Genomic DNA, 5396 nt, shown 5'->3' on the forward strand with positions numbered 1-5396 from the left:
CCGGACATCTGGATTGTTGGCCCAGCATGCTTCCACTGCACTACTCTGCTGCGAGGGCAGGGCGTATTGCACCAGGCTCTGGCTGTAGTGTGAGACATTATTGTGTTAAAATAACTTTAGCAGAGCGTGGATTCGATCCACGGACGTCTGGGTTATGGGCCCAGCACGCTTCCACTGCGCCACGCTGCTGCGAGAACGTAGCGTCTTGCTCTAGGCTCTGGCTGTAATGTGAGACATTTTGTGTTGAAATAACTTTAGCGGAGCATGGTTTCGACCCACGGACTTCTGGCTTTCCGGCCCAGCACGCTTCTACTGCGCCACTCTGCTGCGGCGATTGGGCGTCTTATACCAGGCTCTGGCTGTAGTTTGAGACGTTATTGTGTTTTTTTTAAGTTAAAAACTTCATTATTGTTCCGTATTGAATAGAGAAGCCGCCTCTGTGGTGTAGTGGTTAGCGTGATTAGCTGCCACCCCCGGAGGTCCGGGTTCGATTCCCGGCTCTGCCACGAAATTTGAAAAGTGGTACGAGGGCTGAACGTGGTCCACTCAGCCTCGGGAGGTCAACTGAGTAGAGGCGGGTTCGATTCCCACCTCAGCCATCCTCGAAGTGGTTTTCCGTGGTTTCCCACTTCACCTCCAGGCAAATGCCGGGATGGTACCTATCTTAAGGCCACGGCCGCTTCCTTCCCTCATCCTTGCCTATCCCTTCCAATCTTCCCATCCCCCTACTAGGCCCCTGTTCACTATATCAGGTGAGGCCGCCTGGGCGAGGTACTGGTCATACTCCCCAGTTGCATCCCCCGACCAAGAGTCTGCAGCTCCAGGACACTGCCCTTGAGGCGGTAGAGGTGGGATCCCTCGCTCAGTCCGAGGGAAAAGCCGAACCTGGAGGGTAAACAGATGATGATGATGATGATGATTGAATAGAGAAAATAAGATGTACAATATTATAGGGAAGGATACAGAGCGTGGTTTCATTCCACGGACCTCTGGGTTATTTGCCCAGCGCGCTTCCACTGCGCCACTCTGCTGCGAGAACGTCGCATCTTGCTCCAGGCTCTGACTGTAGTGTGAGATATTATTGTGTTTAAAAACGTTAGTAAAACGGGGTCTCGTCCCCCGGACATCTGGATTATCGGCTGCGACGGGAGCGCGACTCTCTCCAGGCTGTGGCTGTAGTGAGAGAAATTATTGTGTTAAAATAAACTTAGCAGAGCGTGGTTTGGATCCACGGACCTCTGGGTTATGGGCCCAGCACGCTTCCACTGTGCCACTCTGCTGCTGTCAGAGCGCGTCTTGCTCGAGGCTCTGGCTGTAGTGCGAGACATTTTGTGTTGAAATAACTTTAGCCAAGCGTGGTTTCGATCCACGGACCTCTGGGTTATGGGCCCAGCACGCTCCCAATGCGCCACTCTGCTGCTGTGAGAGCGCGTCTTGCTCGAGGCTTTGGCTGTAGTGTGAGACATTTGCTGTTTAAATAACTTTAGCAGAGCGTGGATTCGATTCCCGGACCTCTGGGTTTTGGGCCAAAACGCTTCAACTGCGCCACTCTGCTGCTAGGGCTGCTCTGCTTTCTCCAGGCTCTGGCTGTAGAGTGAGACATTATTGTGTTAAAGTAACTTTTAGCAGAGCGTGGTTTCGATCCACGGACCTCTGGGTTATGGGAACAGCACGCTTCCACTGCGCCACCCTGCTGCTGTGAGAACGCGACTTCCTCCAGGCTCTGGCTGTATTATGAGTCATTATTGTGTTAAGAAAAGGTTAGCACACCGCGGTTTCGATCCACGGACCTCTGGGTTATGGGCCCAAAACGCTTCAACTGCGCCACTCTGCTACGAGAGCTGCGCTGCTTGCACCAGGCTCTGGCTGTAGAGTGAGACATTGTTGTGTTAAAATAACTCATGCAGAGCGTGGTTTCGATCCACGCACCTCTGGGTTGTTGGCCCAGCACGCTTCCACTGCGCCACTCTGCTGCGGTGACAGCGCGTCTTGCTCGAGGCTCTGGCTGTAGTGTGAGACATTTTTTGTTTAAATAAATTTAGCAGAGCGTGGTTTCATTCCACGGACCTCTGGGTTATGGGCCCAGCCCGCTTCCACTGCGCCACTCTGCTGCGAGAACGTCGCATCTTGCTCCAGGCTCTGACTGTAGTGTGAGACATTATTGTGTTTAAAAAAGTTAGTAAATCGGGGTCTCGTCCCCCGGACATCTGGATTATCGGCCCGGCATGTTCCCACTGCGCTACTCTGCTGCGAGGGCAGGGCGTATTGCACCAGGCTCTGGCTGTAGTGTGAGACATTATTGTGTTAAACTACCTTTAGCAGAGCGTGGTTTCGATCCACGGACCTCTGGGTTATGGGCCCAGCACGCTTCCACTGCGGCACTCTGCTGCGGTGAGAGCGCGTTTTGCTCGAGGCTCTGGCTGTGGTGTGAGACTTTTTGTGTTGAAATAACTTTAGCAGAGCATTGTTTCGATCCCCGGACCTCTGGGTTATGCGCCCAGCATGCCTCAACTGAGCCACTCTGCTGCAAGGGCACGGTGTCTTGCATCAGGCTCTGGCTGTAGTGTGAGACATTATTGTGTTAAGATAACATTAGCAGAGCGTGGTCTCGTCCCCCGGAACTACGGATTATTGGCCCGTAATGCTTCCACTGCGCTACTCTGCTGCGAGGGCAGTTCGTCTTGCACAAGGCTCTGGCTGTTGTGTGAGATATTTTGTGTTGAAATAACTTTAGCAGTGCGTGGAATCGATCCACGGACCTCTGGGTCATGGGCCCAGCACGCTCCCACTGCGCCACTCTGCTGCTGTGAGAGCGCGTCTTGCTCCAGGCTCCGCCTGTAGTGAGAGACATTTTGTGTTGAAATAATTTTAGCAGTGCGTGGATTCGATCCACGGACCTCTGGGTCATGGGCCCAGCACGCTTCAACTGCGCCACTCTGCTGCGAGAGCTGCGCTGCTTGCTCCAGGCTTTGGCTGTAGAGTGAGACATTTTTGTGTTGAAATAACTTTAGCAGTGCGTGGTTTCGATCCACGGACCTCTGGGTCATGGGCCCAGCACGCTCCCACTGCGCCACTCTGCTGCTGTGAGAGCGCGTCTTGCTCCAGGCTCCGCCTGTAGTGAGAGACATTTTGTGTTGAAGTAACTTTAGCAGAGCGTGGTTTCGATCCACGGACCTCTGGGTTATGAGCCCAGCACGCTCCCACTGCGCCACTTTTCTGCGAGAACGTCGCATCTTGCTCCAGGCTATGACTGTAGTGTGAGACATTATTGTGTTTAAAAACGTTAGTAAAACGGGGTCTCGTCCCCCGGACATCTGGATTATCGGCCCGGGATATTTCCACTGCGCTAATCTGCTGCGAGTGGAAAGGCGTATTCCACCAGGCTCTGGCTGTAGTGTGAGACATTATTGTGTTAAAATAACTTTAGCAGAGCGTGGTTTCGATCCACGGACCTCCGGGTTTTGGGCCCAGCACGCTTCCACTGCGCCACTCTGCTGCGAGAACGTCGCGTCTTGCTCCAGGCTCTGTCTGTAGTGTGAGACATTATTGAGTTTTAAAACCGTTAGTAAAACGGGGTCTCGCAGCCCGGACATCTGGATTATTGGCCCGGCATGCTTCCACTGCGCTACTCTGCTGCGAGGGCAGGGCGTATTGCACCAGGCTCTGGCTGTAGTGTGAGACATTATTGTATTAAAATAACTTTAGCAGAGCTTGGTTTCGATCCACGGACCTCCGGGTTATAGGACCAGCACGCTCCCACTGCGCCACTCTGCTGCGGTGACAGGGCGTCTTGCTCGAGTCTCTGACTGTAGTGTGAAACATTTTGTGTTGAAACAACTTTAGCTGAGCGTGGTTTCCATCCACGGACCTCTGGGTTATGGGCCCAGCACACTACCACTGTGCCACTCTGCTGCGGTGAGAGGGCGTACTGCTCGAGGCTCTGGCTGTAGTGTGAGACATTTTGTGTTGAAATAACTTTAGCGGAGCATGGTTTCGACCCACGGACTTCCGGCTTTTCGCCCCAGCACGCTTCCACTGCGCCACTCTGCTGCAGTGATTGGGCGTCTTATAGCAGGCTCTGGCTGTAGTTTGAGACGTTATTGAGTTATGTAACTTTAGCAGAGCGTGGTTTCATTCCACGGACCTCTGGGTTATGGGCCCAGCACGCTTCCACTACGCCACTTTGCTGCGAGAACGTCGCATCTTGCTCCAGGCTCTGACTGTAGTTTGAGACATTATAGTGTTTAAAAACGTTAGTAAAACGGAGTCTCGTCCCCGTGATCTGGATAATTTGTCAGGCATGCTTCCACTGCGCTACTCTGCTGCGAGAACGTCCAATCTTGCTCCAGGCTCTGACTGTAGTGTGAGACATTATTGTGTTTAAAAACGTTAGTAAAACGGGGTCTCGTCCCCCGGACATCGGGATTATCGGCCCGGCATGTTCCCACTGCGCTACTCTGCTGCGAGGGCAGGGCGTATTGCACCAGGCTCTGGCTGTAGTGTGAGACATTATTGTGTTAAAATACCACTAGCAGAGCGTGGTTTCGATCCACGGACCTCTGGGTTATGGGCCCAGCACGCTTCCACTGCGCCACTCTGCTGCTGTGAGAGCGCGACTTGCTTGAGGCTCTGGCTCTGGTGTGAGACATTTTGTGTTGAAATAACTTTAGCAGAGCGCGGTTTCGATCCACGGACATCTGGGTTATTGGCCCAGCACGCTTACACTGCGCAACTCTTTTGCGAGAACGTCGCGACTTGCTCCAGGCTCTGACTGTAGTGTGAGACATTATTGTGTTTTAAAACCGTTAGTAAAACGGGTGTCGTAGCCCGGACATCTTTATTATTGGCCCGGCATGCTTCCACTGCGCTAGTCTGCTGCGAGGGCAGGGCGTATTGCACCAGGCTCTGGCTGTAGTGTGAGACATTTTTGTGTAAAAATAACTTTAGCAGGGCGTGGTTTCGATCCACGGACCTCTGGGTTATGGACCCAGCACGCATCCACTGCGCCACTCTGCTGCGGTTAGAGGGCGTCCTGCTCGAGGCTCTGGCTGTAGTGTGAGACATTTTGTGTTGAAATAACTTTAGCGGAGCATGGTTTCGACCCACGGACTTCTGGCTTTTCGCCCCAGCACGCTTCCACCGCGCCACTCTGCTGCGGCGATTGGGCGTCTTATACCAGGCTCTGGCTGTAGTTTGAGACGTTATTGTGTTATGTAACTTTAGCAGAGCGTGGTTTCATTCCACGGACCTCTGGGTTATGGGCCCAGCACGCTTCCACTGCGCCACTCTGCTGCGAGAACGTCGCATCTTGCTCCAGGCTCTGACTGTAGTGTGAGACAATATTGTGTTTAAAAACGTTAGTAAAACGGGGTCTCGTCCCCCGGACATCTGGATTA

General features: G+C 53.2%; 1 non-coding gene across 1 annotated transcript; it reads right to left on the minus strand.

The window, feature by feature from the left end:
* Positions 1 to 3424: 3424 nt before the first annotated feature.
* On the minus strand, positions 3425 to 3496 carry TRNAL-CAA (transfer RNA leucine (anticodon CAA)). Its single transcript has one exon. It is a non-coding gene; the product is annotated as a tRNA-Leu (tRNA).
* Between the last annotated feature and the right edge of the window lie 1900 nt (positions 3497 to 5396).

Source organism: Anabrus simplex, chromosome 8, assembly GCF_040414725.1.
Source record: "Anabrus simplex isolate iqAnaSimp1 chromosome 8, ASM4041472v1, whole genome shotgun sequence".
NCBI classification, from domain to species: Eukaryota; Metazoa; Arthropoda; class Insecta; order Orthoptera; family Tettigoniidae; genus Anabrus; species Anabrus simplex.